At 41.4% G+C, this 25833-nt stretch overlaps 3 protein-coding genes across 5 annotated transcripts in view; 1 reads left to right on the top strand and 2 right to left on the bottom strand.

Annotated features, from left to right (window-relative positions):
* The window catches only part of LOC102731775 (estrogen receptor-like), a 464527-nt gene that overhangs the window by 330829 nt on the left and 107865 nt on the right, over positions 1 to 25833 (bottom strand). The gene's annotated exons all lie outside the window — the stretch shown is intronic.
* ZNF609 (zinc finger protein 609) overlaps positions 1 to 25833 on the bottom strand; it is a 211597-nt gene that overhangs the window by 185430 nt on the left and 334 nt on the right. The gene's annotated exons all lie outside the window — the stretch shown is intronic.
* The window catches only part of CSNK1G1 (casein kinase 1 gamma 1), a 269186-nt gene continuing 250883 nt past the window's right edge, over positions 7531 to 25833 (top strand). Inside the window, exon 1 of the mRNA XM_081829576.1 lies at positions 7531 to 7534. The gene's annotated coding sequence lies outside the window, so the exon portion shown is untranslated. The remainder of the gene's footprint in view (positions 7535 to 25833) is intronic.

Raw genomic sequence — 25833 nt, 5'->3', positions numbered from 1 at the left:
CTTTAAAAAAAAAAAAAAACTATCTGAAGCCCTAAAATCAGTTCAGTAGCATAAATGTGAACAATTCTTGTAAACACAAATACCAACTGAATTTCATAATCTGAAGAGTAAACTGGATGCAGATATTAAAAATTATTCCTGGGGCGCCTGGGTGGCTCAGTTGGTTAAGCGACTGCCTTCGGCTCAGGTCATGATCCTGGAGTCCCTGGATCGAGTCCCGCATCAGGCTCCCTGCTCGGCGGGGAGTCTGCTTCTCCCTCTGGCCCTCCCCCCTCTCATGTGCTCTCTCTCATTCTCTCTCTCTCAAATAAATAAATAAAATCTTTAAAAAAAAAAAAATTATTCCTGAAAAGATCTGAGGTAAAATCAATGCCTATAATAATGTAGAACCCAAAATTCAGCCTTAACACTAGTAAGGAAAGACACTTCCTCAAATTCCTCTTGCCCCAATTCTGTATGTCCTGGCAAATTGTTTTGTTTTTCTCTAGTCAACAAAATATACTGCCATTACTTTTTTTTTTTTTTAAATGTGATTCTTCTCAAAGGGAAGCTGGAGAAGAAAACTGAACATCTGGTGGTCTGTGCTCATTTCCAAGTTCTACATTTTAAGTGATATTCATTAAATAGAAGGATGTCCAGAAGAGTATACTGAAAGATCAAAAAGCCATTTTTCATAAGAGCAAAGGTCTTACAAATTGGTATTCCTTAGTCTGGAAATGAGACTACTGAAGGGAGACAGGTTGCTGAGCTTCAAATATCTGATGGTTGAAATGTAGAAGAGAGAAACTTATCCTGTGATGCTGAGGGTAGAAACAGGACCAATGAATAGAAGTTACAGAATGACAGATGTTTTGGGACGCCTGGGTGGCTCAGTCTGCCTTCAGCTCAGGTCATGATCCCAGGGTGCTGGGATCAAGTCCCATATCAGGCTCCTTGCTCAGCAGGAGCGTGCTTCTCCCTCTGCCTGTCTCTCCCCCTGCTTGTGCGAGCTCTCTCTCTCTGACAAATAAATAAAATCTTTATAAAAAAAAAAAGAATGACAGATGTTTTAACTCAGGAAGAAATTCAATAACCTGAGATTTCCAACAATAGCCCACAATGCTTAATGAAGCCGTATCTTTATCACTGAAAGTACTGAGCAGATGGGGCACCTGGGTGGCTCAGTCGTTAAGTGTCTGCCTCTGGCTCAGATCATGATCCTAGGGTCCTGGGATCGAGCCCCTCAATGGGCTCCCTGCTCAGCGGAAAGCCTGCTTCTCCCTCTCCCTCTCCCCCTGCTTGTGTTCCCTCTCTCACTCTATCAAATAAATAAATAAAATCTTTAAAAAAAAGTACTGAGCAGAAAAAGCATAATCATCTATCAAGCAAATTACATAAAGAATTCCTCTATGTGTGGTAGGGGGGTAGTCTGGACATGTCTAGGGCCTTTTTCAAATCTATAATTCTATTACTGTATCTATCAAAAAGTGCTTTCCTTCCTAGAAAACCACCCAGACTTTCTGGACCAGGATGCAAACAAAGAAAACATATCCTGAGGACTGATCTTTAGTAGTCACAATGTTCTTTTAAGAGTCACTGTCCTATTTTTGAGGGTATTAAGAGTTTTCATAAATACTACTTTTAACCAGGTGACTTTTCAGAAATCCAGTTTTCCAAACCCCACAGGCTTCACAGTAACTTTGGTGGTAGATTTCCAAAGATAACTAAAATTGCCAAGGATTCTTTAATCAGCCTGACTACAGCAGCCAAACCATTTCCCATCTGCTCCCTACAGCATCCCTGGCTTTAGACTGCTAATAATCAATTCTCTGACAGGTCATTGCAGAGATGTTTAACCACAGGAGGTAGGGCAACTAACATGCTTGCTGGAAATGAAAAGCACTGACCTCTCACTTCCATGGCAGACAAAGTGCAGAATCAGGAGAACCAATACCTTACAGAGACCACAAGGCACTTTCAACTTGCAAGAACTTCTGTAAATATTTTCCTCTCTCTTCTCTCCTTCTGCCTCATTGTACTGCACTTCCTTATTTAGGACCACAATTCACCAGACTCTGGAATTACCTGTCAGTACCATTTATTATTTGTTCCTGCACCTGATCACCAACAACTCCTCTCTGTGCAAATATAGCTAAGGGACCAAGATAGGTCATGATAATCACTCCCCATATCCTTTACCTGTAACAACAAAAGTTCAAATCCCAGTTTCCTCCCTGGAACCCAATTCCATCTCTCAGACTCCCAGCCCACAGACTGGTTTGTAATCACATATTTTGGGTCATTATTTACTTTTTTAAGGCACATGCCATAGATCCTGCTACTTTCCTACCTCAGGAATGAACAAGGACTTCAAGATGGCTAAGAATGATAGAGTCTTCATGTGAGGTTCCCCCCACTCCCCAGAGCACATACAGCAACTGACCCTACTGATGTTCAAACATAATAAGGACAGTACTTCTCCCTAGAGGACTATAATGAGAGAGTATCTCTTTAACTGCCAACTACCCATAGATAATCTGGTCTAAGTAGCAAATAGTCCAATGTTCTCCTGTAAATTGATCTGTCCACCCCTCTTCTTATGGGTTTTGGATCAATCTTCTTATAGGCTTTGGCCTGAGTGACAGCTGTATGTGAGTGTGTATAATCTGCTTGGGACCATACAAGTCATACACATTTATTTTTTTTTTAAAGATTTTTTATCTATTTATTTGTCAGAGAGAGAGAGATCACAAGTAGGCAGACAGGTAGGCAGAGGGAGAGGGAGAAGCAGGCTTCCCACCGAGCAGGGAGCCCGATGCGGGGCTCGATCCCAGGACCCTGAGATCATGACCTGAGCCGAAGGCAGACACTTAACTGACTGAGCCACCCAAGCGCCCCAAGTCATACACATTTAAATGTGAAGGTGATCTGTCTGGCTAGGCAGTTCCCTCCAAAGGCTGTATGGTCAAAAAAAAAAAGAAAAAAAGCTATACCCAATTTTAAGAAGATAGCATGGTGTAGAAAAAAGAACACTGAACTTAGAATCAAGATACGATTTCTGGGGCACCTGGCTAGCTCAATCAGAAGAACATGCAACTCTTGATCTTGGGGTTGTGAGTTTGAGCCCCACGTTGGGTTTTGAGATTACTTTAAAGAAAATAAACTTAAAAAAAGAGTGATTTCTGGGGCGCCTGGGTGGCTCAGTTGGTTAAGAGACTGCCTTCAGCTCAGGTCATGATCCTGGAGGCCCGGGATAGAGTCCTGCATCAGGCTCCCTGCTCAGCAGGGAGTCTGCTTCTCCCTCTGACCCTACCCCCTCTCATGTGCTCTCTCTCATATAAATAAATAAAATCTTAAAAAAAAAAGTGATTTCTGGGAGCACCTGGTTGACTCAGTCAGTAGAGCACGCAACTCTACTTTTTTTTTAAAAAGATTTATTTATTGGGACGCCTGGGTGGCTCAGTCATTGGGCGTCTGCCTTCAGCTTAGGTCATGATCCCAGGGTCCTGGGATCGAGCCCCGCATTGGGCTCCCTGCTCCGCAGGGAAGCCTGCTTCTCCCTCTCCTACTTCTCCTGCTTGTGTTCCCTCTCTCACTGTGTCTCTATCAAATAAATAAATAAAATCTTAAAAAAAAAAGATTTATTTATTTATTTGAGAGAGTGTGTGGGAGTGGGGAGGGGGCGGATTTTAAGCAGATTGCACATTGAGCTTGGAGCCTGACTTCGGGCTTAATCTCGCAATCCTGAGATCGGGACCTGAGCTGAAACCAAGAGTTAGATGCTTAACTATGCCACCAAGCACCCCATTTTTTTTTAAGATTTACTGGAGCACCTGGGTGGCTCAGCTGGTTGAACATGAGACTCTTGATTTTGGCTCAGGTCATGTGATCTCATGGGTCGTGAGATCAAGCCCCCAGTCAGCTCCATGCTAGGCGGGGAGTTGGCTTGAGATTCTCTCTCCCTCTGCCCCTCCCCCCTGCCACACATGTGCTCTCACTCTAAAATAAATCAATCTTTTGAGAGAGAGAGAGAGCGCAAGCACATGGTGGGGGAGGGACAGAGGGAGAGGGAAAGCAAGAATCTCAAGCAGACTCCCCGCTAAGCACAGAGCCAGCGGTGGGGCCTGACCTCAAGACCCTGAGATCATGACCTCAGCCAAAATCAAGTCAGAAGCTTAACTGACTGAGCCACCCAGGGGCCCCCTAGAGCATGCTACTTTTGATCTCAGGGTCATGAGTTCGGGCCCCATGTTGAGTGTAGAATTTACTTAAAAAAAAAAAAGAGAGAGAGAGAGAGATGTGATTTCTGGACTCAAATTTCCACTGACCCTAGCCAAGTTGCTTCATTAAATACTCTCATTTATAAAATGGAGGAAGCATCCATCATGGTTCTAAGCATATTATGAGCATACAAATTTGAGAAGTATAAGACAACTCAAAAATATAAAATGAGGGGCGCCTGGGTGGCTCAGTTGGTTAAGCAACTGCCTTCAGCTCAGAACCCTGGGATCGAGCCCCACATCAGGCTCCCTGCTCAGCGGGGAACATGCTTCTCCCTCTCCCTCTGCCTGTCACTCTGCCTTCTTGTGCTCTCTCTCTCTCTGTGTCAAATAAGTAAATAACATCTTAAAAAAATAAATAAAAATATATAAAATGACCCAAATATTCTTATACTGTTCTAGTGTCTGAACTTAAAGAGTACTATTTCACAATTAGACCTTATACAGAGTATCAAGGTATTTAAAAAAATAAAGGAAAAATGTTTAAAAATTTTTTACAAATTAAATTACAGATAGTACTGATATCAACCTAAGTTCTATGAAAGAAAAATGACAATCCATTTTTCTTTCTCTTTTTCTTTCTTTCTTTAAAGATTTTATTTATTTGACAGAGAGATACAGACAGAGAGCACAGAATGGCAGAGGGAGAGGGAGAAGCAGGCTCCCCACTGAGCAGAGAGCCCGATGTGGGACTCGATCCCAGGACACTGGGACCATGACCCGAGCTGAAGGCAGACGCTTAACCGACTGAGCCACCCAGATGCCCCGGCAATCCATTTTTCTTCCATGAACTCAGCGTCTGAATTTTCTCTTTACGATACTCCTTAACTTCAGAGGCAGCTCAAAACCCTACACCACAGTGACAGACAGACTCCATCTTCCTTCAAAAATCCCTTAGGGCCAAGGTACCCATCTCAAAGCTCACGGTTTTAACATCTGGACTCTCTTTTCTTTTATCACCTGTTCTAATCCACTAGGTTGTTGACCCCACTGATAGGACAGGACTTCAAATCTAAATTATGTGAGATTCATGGGTTTGATGCTCCAGGGAAAGGTCAACAAACCAACGGGATACAACAAAGCTGCTACAAGAAAACCATATTATACCATCTTCCCTAAATTCCAGAGGCTACTCTGAAATCAGTTTGTGCTTAGCCAGCCTCTGGTGAGGCTAGTACAACATGTAAACCACCCTCAGTGACTCTGAGCTTACCCAGCTGGAAGAACAGGCATCTCCCTCTCCACCTGCCACACTTCATAGGAGCTCACTAATCAACTGAATTTCCACCTAGGGCTCTAACGAGAAACAATCAACTTTCCTTTGGGTCTCTCCCTTAATTTATTACATTAATTACTGTAACAAAGGAACTGTGTCATCTCCTCAAGTACCACAGCTCTCAGCTTATATCTCCAATGGGGGATCAGATAAAGAACAGACTAACAGTGCCAATTTGAGAAGACGGATCCAATTCAACAGGGCTCATCTGACCATGTATCACCTAAGGACAGAAGAGTAAAAAGTATGGTATCTCTCAGTCCCTGAGTGTTTTTATGCTGCATCTCATGAATAGTTTTATGGTCCTCACAGACTGCTATTCTCAGACAAAGATTATGAGGCTTGACCTGTTTCTTTTCACAAAAGCAACTGACACTTCCACCAGGACATAGCTTTTCAACAGGGCTCAGGCTTAGAGCTTTGGTGTTTGCTGATACTGCTCTGTGCCAGCATACATCTCACAACAGGCTGAACAGTACACTAAATATGTAAATAATTCAGTCCCAGCTGTACAGGCATTCATTTGGTGGAAGCAGTCCACAGAGAAAACCCTTACCAAGACCTATGTGTAAGTAGGCCAAGAAGCAGAAGGCAAAGACCATCTAAATAATAAAGCTCCACCATCCCCCTTTCCCCTAATAATTGGAGGACTATATAGCCTTTATAATTTAGTTCTAATCCCCAGAAGTAAACTTTCTATGCTAAAGAGAAAGAGGTGGTCAGATTCTCAGGAGAAAAGTGAATAGTGGAGAGGGCTAGGAATCAGATCTAAGAAATCAGTTCTCCACACAGAACTGTGTGAAAGCTTTTCTCTATGTCAATTATCTCATCTCTAAAACAGGTGAAATGTGGGAGAAATTCATGGGCATGAGGGAAAAGAAATAACCCAAGCATTTCTCAGGAAATACAAGGAATTACCTTCACTTTTTATTGACCTCACCTCCCTTCCTAAATTATACACAAGAGCTACTATGCTATACTAACTATAAAGAGCAAAGAAAAACTTTCTATCAAAAGGTACTATCTACACTGTTAGCCATTAAAAAATGGTGGAATCCACATGTACACCTGTAAGGCTATCTAAGCCATGTCTACCCTCCTTCTCCAGTCCTATCTCATGGCCACACTCTGTCCTCTGCACCACTCTCTCACCTTAATGCCTCACGGCTTTTACCTGAAAGGCATTCCCTGTGCACACCCTACCTCCCAATGTGTGATGACTTGTTTAATATTTGTTTCATCCATTCAACTGCAAGCATCCTGAGGACAGGGCTGTCTCTGTTGCTCACCACTGTATCCTAATAACAGTGTTTGGTTTATAGTCAGCCCTCAATAAATATTTTGGTCAATAAATGAGAGAGGGATGGATGCCTGGGTTGGTTGGGCATCCAATTCTTGAATTCAGCTTGGGTCATGATCTCAGGGTCATGGGACAGAGCCCCACATTGGGCTCTGCACTTAGCTCAGAGTCTGCTTGAGATTCACTCTCCCTCTCCTTCTGCCCCTCCCGCTCATGCTCCTTAAATAAATAAATCTTTTAAAAATAAATAAGTGAATAAATGGATGGGTGGATGGATGAATGGATGGATGAATGAATGAATGAATGAATGAGGGAGTGAACACTGCTTTCTCCTCAATAGGCAGAATCATAATGGTGCCCAGGCTGCCATTTCTCCTCTCCATTCTTACTTCAATTTCATTTGTGTCTAGTTACAAACTGTCTCAATTACCTGACAGTCTTCAAACTTACTAGAACAGAATATGGATTCCTCTCTCTAGGAGGAATCTAGGGGAAAAGCTACGAAACAAAACAGTCTCCACATTTCTTAAAATACTTATGTGTTCCTGAGTATTCTCTTAACCTTCAAATAGTTCCATCCATACACAATGCAGATGCTTCCCAAAATAGGGCTAGTACACAAATCAGGTGTTCTGGACATAACTGACTCCTGAGAACCCTCATGTATATACTTAAATGTATGATAAATTCTATCAAACTTAAACCACTCAGTTTTCACATTTTAAACATCTATAAATCAAAGATGACAGAAGTTAGAAAAGTGATTATGTCTGTGGGGGTGGTGGTTAATGACTGGGAAGAAACATGAGGGGATCCTGTGGGGCTGGAAATGTTCTATATCTTGAACTGGATGGTGGTTATATGGCTGTACAAATATGTAAAAATTGAGCTGTACACTTAAGATTATTGAACTTAATGTACTTTATTACATGCACATTATACTTAAAAAAAAAAAGTAAAATAGTAAATACCTATGAACAAGAGAACTGCATTACTGGATCATGTTCCTGGCCCTAAAGCAGCATTTTATGCAATCATGGTAATAGGGAATCATGGCATCAATCTTCACAAGTTAGGACATTTAGGGGGAATGGTAAGAAGGAAAAGAAAGAAAAAGGAAAGGAAGAAGCTAACTAATTAAGCATTACCCTGTGTTTGACTATATTATGAGATTTACAAATCTGTTGAAGAATCTGAAAAGATTAGTGATAGGGATGTAACAACAAGCTAAAATAAACAAAGTAATGATATTAAATCATGGAAAACACAAAAATTGTACAAGAAAACATAATAGCAGTATACAAAATGGCCCAACAGTAAAATATGTCCTTAACACAATAATGAGTACTTATTTAACAAAAAATGTGACACAACTATACTAAGAGTATTTGGTAAGGAGAGGACAGTGGAAAGCATATCGTTATTTTGATACAGGAGTAAATCTAAGAAAAAGACTAAGTGGTGTAAAGATGTTGCCTATAGGGATTAAGACTTGGTGGTGGGAAGGTATAAAAAGTGGATTACTGATTTTCATTAAAAGCCACAGTACTACTTGATTTTCAATATAAAGTTCATGGAAAGACAAAAACAAAAAAGTCTATGTAATAATTTGATAAATAAAACACATTTTGAAATAATTATATAAAAAGGATATACTCTCCCAAACATCCCTGGATTCCCTTAATAGGTTATCATAAGGGGTGCCTGGGTGGGTCATCTGGTTAAGTATCTGCCTTTGGCTCAGGTCATGATCCCAGGGTCCTGGGATCAAGCCCTGCATTGGGCTCCCTCCTCAGGGGGAGCCTGCTTCTCCCTCTCCCTCTGCCCCTACCCGTGCTTGTGCACTCTTTCACTCATTCTCTCTCAAGTAAGTAAATAAAATCTTTAAAAAATGTTATCATAAAATGTATCAATCCAGTAATTTATTAAAAATTTTATGGGAGGGGTACCAGGGTGGCTCAGTTGGTTAAGCATCTGCCTTTGGCTCAGGTCATGATCCCAGGGTCCTGGGATTGAGCCCTGTGTCGGGCTCCCTGCTCAGTGGAGAACCTGCTTCCCCCTCTGCCTCTGCCATTCTTGCTCAGCGGGAGAGTCTGCTTCTCCCCTTCTCTCTGCCCCTTACCCCTTCTCGTGCTCTCTCTCTTTGCTCACTCACTCTCTCAAATAAACAAAATCTTTTTAAAAAAATCTAAAAAGAAAATCTTATGGGAGATGGGTGGAAGGACAGCAGAAATGAGGTAGATGTGGCTATACAAGGGCAATGTGAGGGACCTCTGTGGTGATAAAACTGCTTTGTATCTTGACTATGGTGGTAATAAAACGGCAGAGAACTAAATATATACACTCATGAATGGGTACAAGTAAAACTGAAGAAATTTAAACAAGATGGGTAGATTGTATCAATGTCAGTATCTGGTTGTGATATTGTACTGTAGTTTTGCACGATATGACTATTGGGGGAACCTGGGTAAAGGGTACAAGGGATCCCTCTGTACTATTCTTTTTTCTTTTTTTTTGAAGATTTTATTTATTTATTTGACACAGAGAGAGACACAGCGAGAGAGGGAACACAGGGGGAGTGGGAGAGGGAGAAGCAGACTTCCCGTGGAGCAGGGAGCCCGATGCGGGGCTCGATCCCAGGACCTGGAATCATGACCTGAGCCGAAGGCAGACGCTTAACGACTGAGCCACCCAGGCGCCCCTCCCTCTGTACTATTCTTACAACTGCATGAGAATCTACAATCATCTCAAATTTAAAAGTTTTAAAAATTATTGAAACAAGGGCACCTGGGTAGCTCAGTCAGTTAAGTGTCTGACTTGATTTTAGCTCAGGTCATGATCTCACGGTGGTGGCATGGAGCCCCACACTGGGTTCCATGCTCAGTGGGGAGTTGGCTTGAGATTCTCTTTTTTCCCTCTTCCTCTGCCCCTCCCAGAGTGGAGCCCAAAGTAGGGCTGAACTCACAACCCGGAGATTAAGACCTGAGCTGAGATCAAGAGTCAGATGCTTGGGGTACCTGGGTGGCTCAGTTGTTAGGCATCTGCCTTTGGCTCAGGTCATGATCCCAGGGTGCTGGGATTGAGCCCCTCATCAGGGTCCCTGCTCTGCGGGAAGCCTGCTTCTCCCTCTCCCGCTCCCCCTGCTTGTGTTCCCTCTCTCGCTGTCTGTCAAATAAATAAAAATAAAATCTTAAAAAAAAAAGAGGGCACCTGGGTGGCTCAGTTGTTAAGCATCTGCCTTCAGCTCAGGTCATGGTCCCGGGGTCCTGGGATCAAGCCCCGCATCAGGCTCCCTGCTCCGTGGGAAGCCTGCTTCTCCCTCTCCCACTCCCCCTGCTTGTGTTCCCTCTCTCACTGTGTCTCTGTCAAATAAATAAATAAAATCTTAAAAAAAAAAAAAAAGAGTCAGACGCTTAACCAACTGAGTCACTCCAGGTGCCCCAATAATATTCTCTGTCTTTAAAAGATGAATTTTTTTGACAGGTCTTCATTAAAGCCTTTACCTCCTTTGGTCAACAGCTCTGGTATGTATTTCTTGGGGATCAAAAGAACACACAGTTATCACAAATATAAACAAACCTTGGTTTTGCGGAGGGATGTTTATTTTTATCTTTATTTAGTTCTGATTCTCTTCCTAATGATGCTCACCATTTTCCTGGCAGCATACTGAGCTAATTTTTCTAGGAATAGGCTTACAAAGATTCCTAGTCTTTGGGGGCTTACAAGGGTTAGCTAGAAGTTACTCATGCTGGGCGCCTGGGTGGCTCAGTTGTTAAGCGTCTGCCTTCGGCTCAGGTCATGATCCCAGGGTCCTGGGATCGAGTCCCACATCAGGCTCCCTCCTCGGCAGGAAGCCTGCTCTCTGTCTCCCACTCCCACTGCTTGTGTTCCTGCGCTCACTATCTCTGTCTCTGTCAAATAAATAAATAAAATCTTAAAAAAAAAAAAAAAAGAGAAGTTACTCATGCTAAGAAAGTGGTTTGGACCTTCTACCTCTTTTTAAATGTAACACTTGTTCACATTGAAGCTCATCTATTTTTCATCTCCCCCGACCCCCAACAACCAAGAGATTCCTGAAGTTTATAATCTAAACAACTCAGAAACTTAACTACCTGAAAGAGCTTAATGTCATGGGAAAATCTGAATATGTCACTTATGTAAAACATTTATTAAAAGGTCAAATAAGATGGGTATCATTGCTTAAGCTCTTCTACCTAGAAGAACTTACCAGGATGGTTCCTGAAGGTAATGTTACAAGGAACCAGCACAGTACAATGCAAAAAAAGCCAAAACAAAACAAAAGAGGCAGAAAAGCTCAATCCTACTCTTTACTCTCTCTTAGATGCGTAACAATTTCAGGCAAGTCACTGCACTTATATGAGCCACAGTTGCTTCACCTGTAAAAAGGTGAGATAATTAATATACTATATACAGTGTAATACTCTCAGTAGAAACTGGGGCAGCCCCCTAACATTAAACTCATTGATATTCCTAAGCAAGATGAATATTTACTTGAAATAGAACAATAAAAAAGACTGTGAGTAGCCTCTTAATAGTTGAAGTCAGGTTTGTGTCTACCTTACAAAAGCTCAGTTTTCAGTTTTTGAGTTTTAGAACTGCAGAGAAGGAACTATAGACCTAAGAAATGCTTACTGTCAGAAAGTCAGTTTGCTAATGCACAACAAAACATTTTCTCCCATTCCATGAGTAAAGTTTTTAAATATCCTTGGCCTGACTTTTACAAGTTTTTTCAAACTAAACAATGTCCACTGGTAACAACTCTGTCCACACACAACTATTAATGATTTGTCATATGTTATTTGTTATGTAAACTAACCTATCCCCTTAACGCCAGTAAGTTACATGAACAGTACCAAGTCAACTCAATCTTTAATTTGTATCTTATCAATTTTTCAATATAGTTTTTAGAATCTCCATCTCCAGACCCTTCTTATGGACAGAATCACATCTGAAATCTACACCAGTCCCTTAGTGTAGTGACCATGCCACTTACAACTTGAAGTAACAGACTTTCACTAAGAGATTCATAGTTTATCCTTGAATTCCTTCTAAAATCTTAGGTAGATGTACTTGATCTAATCAAGTTTATTGATGTGATCAAGAAAAACCTAGGCAGCTGGGAAAAAAATGTGTTGGAAATACTAAATAAATGTTAACATTTCTGGGATAATTCCTGGGACTTCTTTAGATTTTTCTGTACTTTTTGTGTTTTGAAAAAGATTAATTCATGTTCTAATCAGAAAAAAAAAAAAAAGGTTAAGAATCTATCATCATTTGACCTAGAAACTTTAATCTGCTTAGGAGGAGGGGAAAAACAGAAGTGGAAATTCTCTATTTTCATTCCTGAATGGATCAAGTAGTCTTAACAATTTTCTAGCTACCTTTCCATTTTTAACATGTCCCCTTAAAAAAATAAAAACAGGGGCACCTGGGTGGCTCAGTTGTTAAGCATCTGCCTTCAGCTCAGGTCATGATCCCAGGATCCTGGGATTGAGCCCCACATTGGGCTCCCTGCTCTGCGGGAAGCCTGCTTCTCCCTCTCCCACTCCCCCTGCTTGTGTTCCCTCTCTCGCTGTCTCTCTCTGCCAAATAAATAAATAAATAAAATCTTTAAAAAAATAAAAACAAACAGGAAACTCTTACCATCAGCTGTGCAAAGAGGCTTACTGAATTTCATCGTTTTTTCCTTTCACCTAATTTTTGGTGGCACTCACCCATCATCACTTTGTGGGCTTCTCTGGCCTTGAATGAAAATGCCTGTTTTTTAAAGATAGCTTTCTTCTCTCCACAGCCTCTAAGACTATGCCAAATAACCATCTGTTTTGTATAGTCCTTTTGATCCCTAGCTTTCTTTTAACCATGGATTTCTAATACAATGATTTTTAAGCCTTTAAACTTGCAGTGGGTTATTTGCTTTCCAAAATCTTTCTTTCTACTTTTCCTAATGTACATACTTGATCATAGTTCCATTTCTTAAAACTGAATCCCCATGTGACAGATTTTATTCTTCCTCTCCCTGAAGAATGCTGAGCTTAGTCAATATATGATTAATATTTTTTGTCTGGTTGAGAATTAGATGATTTAATTTACTGGCCCAGCAAGATGCGTGCACAGAGCCTACCACAGAAGTGGTGCTTGGTACACCATGGCTAGTACAGTAATTCTTGAGGCTTCCCAGTTGGCTGGGAGGAAAAGAGCCAAGATATGATTACTATTAAATAGTGCTGACTTACAAAACCTTTATCAAAAGTAAAATGCAGTTTCTTTCTTTGCTTTGTAGGTTCTAAAACTGCCAACTGAAGAAGCAGTTTGTTTTACTCAAAACCATATCTTCACATTTGTTCCCAATGAAGTATTTAGCCAATCCATGTATAAACAAACTGCCTATTATTATTATCTGGCCTAATTTTGCAGCTTCTTTAATCTCCTTTAACAGTTTCAACTCAGTCATATTATTTTGATTAAGAATGTGACATTTTTATTTAAGCAAGGATCTCAATCCTTATAAAAATGTAATACCTTGCTGTCTCTATCATTCCTATCAAGTGCATAGTCTACCAGCACCACATTTCAACGATTAGTCTCCTTCCATCAAGTACCTGAGATGTGAATTAAGTTATTATATCATTATTTTGCCTACCAAGAAAGGAGAAGGAAAAAAAATTACATAAAAACAGAAATGGCATTAATCATATTTATGTCAGTAACACTTTTAAATAAATCTAATGCTTCAGATCACATATTCAGGTAAAATATATTCTATATCTGTTGCTGGAAGAAAATGTCACTTCACCGTTATGTCACCTACCCCAATGTGACCTTGTTAAAACTGAATTTCTTTCTTATATAAAGGCTCAAGAGAAAGAATATTGCCAAACACTGCCCTGCACTCCTCTGTCAGATAGTGTTATGGAACTCATCTGAAATCCACACTGCCAAGCCTTCTAGCTCTGCTAGGACTGGAAAGGCCAACTAATACAAACCACAGAAACATTACTACTGAAAAAACAGTTTTCACTAGCAAACTATGTCACGGCATTTTTACTAATAAAGCAATACACCTTGGTCAATTAAACGGAGATCCTTTCAAACCACTAAAGTAAAACAACAACATACACTTGAATTAACAGTTTCTGGCCTTAAAAGTTCACAATATCAGGGCGCCTGGGTGGCTCAGTCATTAAGCGTCTGCCTTCAGCTCAGGTCATGATCCCAGAGTTCTAGGTTCGAGCCCCACATCGGGCTCCCTGCTCCACGGGAAGCCTGCTTCTCCCTCTCCCACTCCCCCTGCTTGTGTTCCCCCCCTCTCTCTGTCTCTGTTAAAATAAATAAAATCTTAAAAAAATAAAAAGTTCACAGTATCAGTAATGTATCATTGTACCAGTTAAGCACATGTAGTGAGAACCTATGACTTCAAGTCTGATATACAGCAAATTCAGAGAAAAGCCATGTGAAATCTGCTTAGAAGCCCACCTAACATTACAATCATCTGCCCAAATAAAACAAATTTTTCTTAGCATGGACCTGAGTTCATTAAGAACCTTTATTCTAGAATTGAAGACTTTTTTTTTTTTTTAAGATTCTGTTCTTAAGCAATCTCCATACCCAAGGTGGGGCTTGAACCCACCACCTGAGATCAAGAGTCCCATGCTCCACGGACTGAGCCAGCCAGGTGCCCCTAAGAACCTTTATCATAAAATTATATATCAAAAAGAGCACATTTTTATGGAATGGCAAATAGGTCTCCTTATGCACTGCGACTGCACAAGTTGATGTATAAATAACTAAAAATAGTGTTCAGGTACCACACACCTCAGCTACCTCGAATAGCATACAGTATAACCAGCTAAGAGCTTGATGTCCACAAGCTGCATTCTATAGAACCCAAGGACAGAAATAAGACATTCCATTTCTTGTATATTAGGTAGGAATTTTGGCTTCCAGCCAATTACCAAAGCAGCAGTCTGGCCTAAGGGATTTCTGTTTCCTATCAGCTTCATGTAAGCAAAAAAGGAATGAGGTAACAGGAAAAATAATGAAGAAATAGAAGGGTTAGGAAAGGGCAAGGAAATTATAAGAAAATTTATAATACACAAGTCAAACAAGAGAGCATCCAGACATCATGAGACATCTTCATCCTCAGGCTAATGCATTAGGTATTGAGACTTCCAGAACACAGCCAGCTATGTGTTTAGAGGAAGTCAAAATACCATAAACCTGAAAATTCAATTTTTAAGCTGGGAGCAGAGTGCATACTCCTTGAAAGCTTATTTTTAAGGAGCTATCCCAAAGTTGCTGTGGCCTCATCACAAAGGTCATGCATGATATTGGACTTTTCCCCTTGAGGCAGGAGATAACTCAGAGGCCTACCTCACCCTTTACTCTAGGCATCCAAGACCCAGTCAGCAGAAGGGTAAATCCTACCCCTCAGAGAACTGGCTACAGGGTCTCCAGTTCTACCCCTGGTGTCTTCCAGACATGACTGACTGCAATTTTCACCATGATGAACTTCCAGGAATGCCAGCCAGAGAAGCAGCCAGGAGAAAAGAACATAAGGAGTAGCTGTTTCCCCCTCTATGTCAGCTGGACTCTGGAACAACTGCAGAAACTGCTTTTCTCTCTGCTAGGCAGAACAGCATTCAACCACCTCAGCGAAGGGCCTAACAACCAGTAACACACCACCATCACGCTTCTTGAATATGCCTACTCTTATTTTTTTAAAAGATTTATTTATTTGACAAAGAGTGACAGACAGACATACTGGGGGAGGGTGGGGGGAGAGAGAATCCTAAGCAGGCTCCAAGCTTAGCCCTGGACCCAACATGGGGCTTGATCTCACAACCCTGAGATCAGACCTGAGCCATCAAGAGTCGGATGCTTAACGTACTGCACCACCCAGGCGTCCCTGACCATCTTATTTAAAGCTACAGCCCTCCCACCTTTCTCACCTATCCCTCCTTCACACTCCTAATCCCCCTTACTATGCTCTATTTTTATCACCTCATTTATCGGTCTCATAAAAATACATAATTATTCATTACGCTTATTTCTATATCCTTCTGTTTAAAGATAAGATCCAGGAGGTTGGGTTTTTTTCTGTTTCTTTGTTTTGGTCTATATTGTTTTGTTTTTTTTAAAGATTTTATGTATTTGTCAGAGAGCGAGCGCACAAGCAGGGGGAACAGCAGGCAGGAGAGGGAGAAGCAGGCTCCCCGCTAAGCAGGGAGCCCTATGTGGGACTCGATCCCAGGACCCCGGGATAATGACCCGAGCCAAAGGCAGATGCCCAACCGACTGAACCACCCAGGCGTCCCATTTATTTGGTTTATTTTGTTCACTGATAGATCTTAAGCAGCTAGACTAGGACCTCACATATAATAGGAATCTGATAAATACTTATAGGATGAAAGAAATAAATAAGAAAAACTAAAAAGCTCTCTCAGAGGTCAACAATACCCAGAGGGCCCAACTGTGCCTATATTCCTCTAATAGCACCAGTCTGGTTCCCATGTCTGACCTACATTGCCTCCACCTGCCATGTACTATTCCTCCCCCTCCCCAAAGTCTTCCATCAGCTAGGATATATTGAACCATAGTACTGCTGCAGGCAGTAAAAGCAACAAATGCTTGTCCTTGAGTCTGAAGGATTTCTGAGAGCTTTCATAGTCGGCCTTGTCCCTAGGTTATTCAGTTTGGGATAAAATGTGTTAAAAGTTACCTTAGCATAAAAGGAGGCCTGAAAAAAAAATTACAAGAAGTTTCTGTTTTCAAAAATCAAATTCCAATTCAATTCAGCAAGCATTAATTAAGCATAGTTATATTCAAAGCATTGGGCTAGAAGCCATGAGGAACAGAGGAGACAAAAGTGTCTCAGTTCAGAATGAGGGAGGAAAAAAAAAATATTCACAAATAATTAATTAAAGACAACTTGTGAGAAAGTGCTATAACAGAGCAAAGAAAGAGATATAGAGGAAGATGAAATCAATTTTGGAGATAGTTGGGTGGGAAGAAAAGGGTTAAGAAAAAAATGAAACAACTACACTGGGTTCCTTGTCATATACTCTTCTAGAACCAAATTCTTTCAGAGCCTTTTAGTTCATGATCATACGTTTATCAGTTGAGGTCTCCCCAGCTACACTTTTAAGTCCTGAAAAGAGAGGGACCATGTCTGGTCTGACACTTAGGTGCTCAATAACGATCAGTTAAGCAAATAAAAATTGTAATAATATTGGGGCACCTAGCTCGCTCAGTGGTGGAGTGTGCGACTCTTGATCCCGGGTTTGTGAGTTCAAGCCCCACATTGGGCATAGAGCTTACATTTAAAAAAATTATAATAATATTACAGCAGTCTGTAGTATGGAATACAGAAAGAGGCATTAACCATGAGGTTACTGCAATAATATACAGATGAAGGCCTGAACTAGGTCAGGTGAAAAAGCAAAGCTCAATGGCAAGATATTTAGAATAATCCCAATTTTAGTGAATGATTAGATGAGGTAGCGAGGAAGAAAAAGAACCAAATATGAGTCCAAAGCTTTGTGCCAAGGCAACTGGAAGAAGTGTAATGCTTTTAGGAGAGAAAAGGGTAGGCAGGTTTCAGAAATGATGGACTGGAAGTACATTCGAAAGCAGATGCCAAATAGAAAAAATTTTCCCTCTTCCCTGTATACCTTTCAGATTCACATACCCCAAAAGCTGCACAATTGCAATTTCTCTTCCTAAGACTGCTCTAGAAGGATCACTTCCAGAACAGAGATAAACGCTGAGTTTCACACCAAACTTCAGAATTTTTTTTTTTAAAGATTTTTATTTATTTATTTGACAGAGAGAGACAGTGAGAGAGGGAACACAAGCAAGGGGAATGGGAGAGAGAGAAGCAGGCTCCCCGCTGAGCAGGGAGCCCGATGTGGGGCTCGATCCCGGGACCCTGGGATCATGACCTGAGCTGAAGGCAGACACTTAACGACTGAGCCACCCAGTTGCCCCCCAAACTTCAGAATTTGTAACTGAAATTTATAAGGTACATTCTTGAACATCCACTTCTGCTCACATAAACGGAAGTTCATCCTAACAAAACCTGAAGTGTTCACCTAGAAGTGTCGCTAGGAACACTGCTGGTAGTATGCCAAAAGCCCACTAGCTGTATTTTGTACGTAGAATAGAGCAGACACTGCTGCATTCCCCAACAAATACTGAACTACAACCTAAGAAACTACAGATACAAGTATGCAATGTGGTACCAAGCATGCAATGTGGCCTAAGTGCCAGGACCTGGATTTTATTCATGGTATGGTTTGATTTCCAAGGGTTGCATGGCATCTACTCTGGCCACTTTCCAATTCAATACCCTATGCATCACTTGACACCTAAAAACAAAACAAAACAAAAACCCATCTATAAATACTACTTATATTTCTAATATAAATCTTTCTAAAATCTCATATTCAAGGGAAGCACTTCCCAAAATAACCTTCAGATTACCCAAAAATTAATAATATGCTGAAGATGGCTGAGAACAAAGCAAAGCACTCCCAGGACTTTTTATGAGTCCAAAACAAACAATAGTTCCATCCACCAAATTTCTCTATTACAGACTGATGGATGTTTTAAATGCAAATTTAGGGATGCCTGGGTGGCTCAGTCGATTAAGCGACTGCCTTGGGCTCAGGTCATGATCCCAGAGTCCTGGGATCAAGTCCCACATCAGGCTCCCTGCTCAGTGGGCAGCCTGCTTCCCCTCTCCCTCTGCCTGCCGCTCCCCCTGTTTGTGCGTGCGCTCTCTCAAATAAATAAATCTTTTTAAAAAAAGAAAGAAAAAATGCAAACTTAAAAACAGTGAATGCTTCTTCCAATGTTCAAAGGTAGATTAAACATGTGATTTTTGCTACATTAACAAAGAAAGAAAAAAAAGACTAAAAGACCACCATCTAAACACTCAATAAATAGATGCTATTGGGAGTCCCCAATCCAAGAATTAACTAGGAAATGCTGATAAAAATCCTAAATTAGGGAATTACCTTGGTTATGCAATTTTATTCCTTTAAACTGCTTGAAAGCAAAGATTTCTTAATATTATTGTCAATTCCAAAGTTCCTACAATCACCTACCACCTTTCTATCCCTGAGTCCCTTTACAGGGCATTCCAGGGATCCTCCTTGTTAGTCATACTTCACCAAATGTCATCAACTTAGCATTTTTTTGGCATTAAAAAATCACATAATTTTATTTTCCAAACAAAACACAGTGGGCAATCATATTTAATCCCAAGAAGTTAATTCAAAGCAAGTTTTCTTTTTTTTTTTTTTTAAAGATTTTATTTATTTGACAGAGAAAGAGAGCACAGGCAGAGGGAGAAGGAGAAGCAGGCTCCCCGCTGAGCAGAGAGCCCAATGCAGGGCTGAATCCCAGGACCCCAGGATGATGACCTGAGCTGAAGGCAGACACTTAACCGACTGAGCCACCCAGGTGCCCTTCAAAGCAAGTTTTCTATTGACTGGTCAAAAATGGAAAAGTACCCAACCCACCTCCACAATCAGTCCCATTTGACTCAAAGATTTCAGATATAAGAGATTTAAAAATCTTAGATTGCTGACTTAACACACAAAATTGCTTCTGGCAAATCTTTTGAGGTACAATTTCCTTCTCACAATCTGAGGTTCTTTTTCTACAGCTTTCTGATTCCCACTCCTATGGCTTGAGGAGACTAGAAAAAAATATATTTGACAAGCTGTTAAACCTGCAAAATAAGGGTTTAAGAGCCTCTGAAAGAAGACGGCCTAGCAAAAAATGCACAGCATAAGCTTTACAAACATATCAAAGAGGAGTGAGGGTCAAACCCCAGAGAACTAACGCTGTACTCATTAGCCTTCCTGTATACTGACTATATTTTTGACACAGTAATAAAAAACTGCTCACGGGTGCCTGGGTGGCTCAGTTGGTTGGGCGACTGCCTTCGGCTCAGGTCATGATCCGGGTGGGAGTCCCAGGATGGAGTCCCGCGTCGGGCTCCCTGCTCGGCAGGGAGTCTGCTTTTCCCTCGGACCCCCTCATGCTCTCTCTCTCTCAAATAAATAAAATCTTTAAAAAAAATAAAATAAAATAAAAAATAAAAAACTGCTCACTATGTCAACGAATTTGCCTGTTCTTCCATCACAGTCTTAGTATCATAAAATTCTACAGCTAAATGGAACCTTAGAAGATGATCTTGTTTAATGTACTCATTTTACAAATAAGGAAAGTGAAAACAGCGGAGTGACTAGCACAAGGTCACACAGCTAGTTAGAAGCACCACAGTGATGAGAACCAGGGTTTTATGACACCCTATTCTTTGAAAAGCTGTATTAGCAGAAAAAAAAATAACACTCTTAAATCAGACAGTAACTTAACAGTTAAGTAACTATAACTAAGCCACACAAAAATAAAATTCATCCACATAAGGAGAACAAAGGGTTAGAACAGGAAGTACCCCAAATTAAACAGAAAGCAGCAACATTTGTTCATCCAATCCAGGGGCTTCTTAAGGGCACAACCTCGCACATATTTTCTGAACCATTTTGTTAATTATTACATGCCAGGATGTGTGTCCTGTGTGTTCGTGAAATGTACCTCCTTAAGATGAGGCCACAATGACCCTAGTGGCAAAGGTTTGAAAAATGATAACTTCTGGTATCATTTTTGATACCAGTACTTCTGGAACAGTACTAAAGGAACCCACAAATGTGGTGCCAACAATCAAAATGGACTGAACTTGAAGGGGGTAGAGATATTGCTGGGAGCAAGTAATCATGAAAATGGTGTAAGAATAAAAATCCAAGAGAGCAAAATTGGCCATAAACTAATGACCAGAGAGCACAATAAAAAGAAGGCAGTTTCAGAGCTTGCCTGGCATCAGACAGCTCTCACCTGCAAAAGAAAGAAGGAAAATCTCACAGAGACAAGAGAAAGATCGGAGGTTTGCTCCTGAGTGATGGACTAGATATGACCTAATAGGTATTTGCCATCTCTTATTTCTGGGACTCTGATCCAAGAACAAACAGCAAGAGGACCATGAAAAATCAGCCCTGTTGGATCTGGAGTTCTGCCTTGACAAGATATAAAGCTCATTCATAGATCTGACTGTGCTCATGAGACTGCAGTTCAACTCCTGCTGCTAGAGCAAGGGGAGGGGGAAGGAAGATAGAAAGGGGTGAGTGGGAAGGAGGTGGAAGATCTGGGTTGTGACTATAATAGCTACAGTAATTAGAGTGTTTCCAAGCTGCTGGAGAAGTCTTCAGAGCAGGGAACTAGGATGAGAGATGGGGGAGGGGAAAAAGCATGAGGAAGCAAACTACTGAAAATGCTAGGAAAGTATATAGTGGTTTGTGAACAGTTTAAAACAAACCAAGGAACAACTGTGATGGCTTCATATGGGTAAATAAAGAACTTTATATTCTTTCCTATTAGTTAATACTATACAAATAACTGCAAGGCTCCCACTTAAGGCTAGCTTATGTACTAGGTTTAAGCAGATTATTGCAAATGTCCCTGACTTTGCAGTGGTCTACTGGCCCTGGCCTTATACCGCTGCCTCCCTTTCCCCTAAATCAATCGATCTATGTATCTAAACCTCTCTCTATTGCTCTGACAAACAGGTTAGAGTCTTCACTCCACTTGGAAAAGGGATTTCTGAACTCTAAACAGTTAATATCACTTATTTCCCTTCAATCAACTGTTAATTAATACCCAGTGAATTCAATGAGAGAATGGGCCTCAACAGGATCACATAGCCTGTTGTGTTGACCTAACACAGAAAATGACTGGAGGGCCCTAAAAAAAAATTCAGAAAATAAACACCCAAGTTATTTGCTCATACATTTTTGGCTCTATAGCACTGCCTACTATAGTGGCACGAACATGTGAAAGAAAAATAATATATTAACAGAAGATGATGATGGTAACCTACAAGAAAAACCCGGGAATTTGCAAAAAACCTAAAAATAGAAAGTCCTCCTCCAAGTTATAGGAAATGCTATACTTGTTTTTAAGATAAACATATAGTTGAGGTATTTCCTTAACATGATTTGGCTTGAGGTGATTTGATTCTAACAAGTGATGTTAATCTCAGTGCCAGAGAAAAGAGTTATAAAGGTGCTGGGAGAAACTAAAAATGAAACAGGACATCTGAAGAGATGCAAACTTCATATGGAAATTTACATTCATAAAATAAAAACACATGCAAATTTCTTGAGGGAGGCATGTCAGGTAGACCTACACAAAAAGTCAATTATATCCTTTGCATAAAATCTGCTGGGTATTCTCCCAGTGGGCAAAATCTTTTTCACCACACTGAAAGCAAAGAATTTTCTTCCCATTTCCCTCTAATAAACAAGCACTAGAAAACTGAATTACCACTATTTCCTTCCCATTCACAGGGCATAAAGCCAGAAATCACAGAAATACAATAGGGCCAGCTAGGACCATGTCTAAGGCATGTTACTCAGTATTCTAAAAGAAACACAGAGAAAGAAGAATCTCTTTTCTCTATTCCATTATCATCTCACTAACAAATCTGTATCTGGCATTAAGAAATGTGAAACAAACAGCAATTTCACACATATGAACTGAACCTCAACCACGGAAGACCCAGAATTTTCTTGTCACTGTGGCATGTGATTCTTTAACCACCTGCTCAATAATCCCTCTTCAGCTGCACAGCTGCTGCCAATTCCACATGCCCAGCTAGGCAGGTGCTCTGGTGAATTACCTGTTCCCTAGTGTAAAGAGTCCTTCACTGACACTTAGTGGGCCCAGAACCTGCCAATCAGCCTCACCGTCTTCATTTTGTTGGTCACAGCCAACTTTCATGAGAGATATCTTGAAGGTGTATTTAGCACGTTATGTGACTTTGTATTTTGTGGGGTTTTGTTCTTGTTGCTGTTGTTTTTTAAAGGAAACGGATTTTTAAAAATCAAGTAGAAGTGAAAATTCAGCTGCTAAAAAGAACTTGCCACACAACATAAGGCTGCCTTATCTCAGAGTGGCCCCATCTGTCTGGCAGTATTCCCACCCATGACTGGTTTTCCACAAGGGAAATAACAATTGCTCAGCTACCTTTGTAGCAGAAGAAAGTGGCAGTTGGAAAGTGCTATGGTACCTGGCAGGAATGATAGGGGAAGAACTTCTGAGATCACACATCATCCCTGTACTTCTTAAGTCTCCATGGTCGAGCCCAGGCAGTAGTGTTCAAGTCAAATAAATAAGGAGTGGCACTTCTCATCAGAGCAATCGCTAAACCCCTTAACAAATTTTCCTGTTCCAGTTGTTTAGTTGCTATATGCTAATTGCAACATAATTACTACCAGGAGCCAAAATTATGCTCCTATATCCCCACACAAAATAAGCACTAATCTGCCCAGCTATCTAGACCTCTCACAAGGAAACATCTTCTACCAAGAAAACCAAAGTGCTCTCTGAAAGATGGTCACAATCAGAAGACTCAGAAGACTCTTTGGCAAGGGCCCAACTCTGAAACCACTAAATCTAATCTGGGCAAGCTTAATAGGAGGCTTTTGCCTTCACTGTCACCTGACAGGACTCAGAATGAATGCCTACAACCCAAGAGCAAAATGCTTTGGACTCAGTTTAGCTGAGGCTTCATTCAGAGACCTTGGACAGGTAAGTTGGAAATAGTCTAAAGACAGACAACACTTCTAGTAAGACTTTAAGATAGTTTTGTCATCAAGAACATGTTCCCTCCCAACAAAGCCCAACACCTAAGTGGCAAGTCATCAATTTAAGAAACTCATTGAAATAAAGGGATGAGGGAGGCAACACAGTCAGACTCAGCCCCTCAGAAAAAGACCTCTACCAAAACCAAAGGCTAAAGTTCCTATTCAACAATACCCTATAGGCTGTGGTTGGCTATTGTGTACACAGTGCATTGTGTGCAATTGCCCTCTCACAATGAGTCTAATTTCTAATCTCTTTTTTTTTTTTTAAAGATTTTATTTATTTATTTGAGACAGAGAATGAGAGAGAGAGAGCACATGAGAGGGGGGAGGGTTAGAGGCAGAAGCAGGCTCCCCGCCGAGCAGGGAGCCCGACGCGGGACTCGATCCAGGGACTCCAGGATCATGACCTGAGCCAAAAGCAGTCGCTTAACCAACTGAGCCACCCAGGCGCCCCTCTAATCTCTTCTTAAAGAAAAGTTTTTATATTCTAAATGGAAACCTCACTTCTAATCCCAAATAATTTTTTACCCAACTAATAGTACCTAAATACTATCTGGACACTTCTATGAGACATTTACAAGGATAGGGTTTCTTCTAGCTTGTTCTCATCCTTCTCTCATTAATAACCCCCAAGACCTCAAATGATTTTTATGTTCATCACTTTGACAAATTTCTCCCTAATACAAAGGCAGAGATGGCCTTTCTGCACAACGGCAAGTCATCTCTTTTCATCAAAATAAATAAAGATTAAAAGGAAAGTTGTTTTGTTTCCATAGCCCTCGCCCAGATAGGCAAATTCTGTGGCTTTTTCGTTGTGCAATTAATACTGACCAGGAAGTCACCATTAAAAAGGTACTTGGTCCTTGCCTCCCTATCTTAACCCTGCAAAGGTTTTTAGTGGTATTCCTAAGCAAGCAAAAAAATCATTCTTGAGTGTCCCATCTGTATAAAAAGAATTAAATATGATGGTTCAAACAAGAGTGGAAACCTCCCCTTGGAGTCTTCTTCCTTAAAGGTCTGACACAAACATCGGATTGAGTCTCCCAGACACGATTCCTCCACAACTTAGTACAGGCTAGCCAAAGAAGCAGGCACAACATGGCTGGCATCCCCTATTCTTCTGAAAAAATGTGTGCCAATGAGCTCTGCATTGTTCCTCACTCAAAAAGAAGAGCCTTTCTGTCTGGCCTCCTCCAATGGCAAGCCCCAGTCTGGAAAAGGAAGAAAATGGCACTGAGGAGCCTGGGAGATGGAGCATATCCAAAGCTCTCAGACAAGACTTGAACCTATGACCTTCACTGTGTACACAATAGGCGGGTGAGAGGGACCGGTTTATCTCTGCAGCAGCAGTTCTCAGCCCTGGGGTAGCACTCCCGATAAAATGACACAGACTATTGTGTGTGGCAGCAGAACAGTCATCTCCTCACAACAGCCTAAACCAGCACTCCCTCCCCCAAGACAAAGCAGCAGGGGTGAAATTAACTCAAGGCTGCAGAGCAAAGCCTAGTACAGAAAAGAGAGGCCTGTGGGGGATTGGGGACTCTCCTCTACCCCTGGGGCTCTGGACACATGGCTGCAAACAGACAGGCTTTCTCCCCCATCTTTCCCACTCTCATTTAGGTAGGAAGCTGTTTCTTAGAGAATTTAATCATCTGTGATTTGTTCAGAAATATTCCCCCTGAAGGGCTCTGATCTCTCCACCCTGTGTGAGCCTAATTCCTAGAAGCTGAAATGACTGCTGCTGCCTGTTTCACAAACACACATTAATTGGTCAGATGTGTCTCCTCCTCCTCAACCCCAGAGGGAGGAAGGAGAATCTGAGCAAAGCACAGAGATGATCCAACCGTAATTACACATAAAGGGAAAAGAGGGCAGCATGGGTTTTTCCAAACAGGACAGGGTCACAAATCCTCCCGGGGGTACAAGGAGAGCAGTTAAGGGCCAGGCCCAGGGATCCCTCCATCTTGAAGAAAAGGACAGGACGAAATGTGACCTGAAGACTGGAAGGAGCACACACCCACAACCTACTTACTGCACACTCCCGGCCACCTTGCTCCCCCCGCCCCCAGGGCCGCGCACACGTCCTGCTCCCAACCCTTCGCCCTGAACCCCCCTAACTCCCTGACTAGCCCCGCCGCCCTAGGCCCCCTCGAGATACCCAGACTCGCCACTGAAACTCTCTGGCCTGTCCCCACAACCTGGCCAGACCCTAATCCTCTCTTGGGAACCCCTACCCTGAGGCTGAACCGGCCCGGCCACGCTTTGAAC

Source organism: Leptonychotes weddellii, chromosome 9 (assembly GCF_054177405.1).
Source record: "Leptonychotes weddellii isolate Sample4059 chromosome 9, ASM5417740v2, whole genome shotgun sequence".
NCBI classification, from domain to species: domain Eukaryota; kingdom Metazoa; phylum Chordata; class Mammalia; order Carnivora; family Phocidae; genus Leptonychotes; species Leptonychotes weddellii.
The sequence above is the reverse complement of the archived record's forward strand: the minus strand, read 5'-3'. Positions and strand labels throughout refer to the sequence as shown.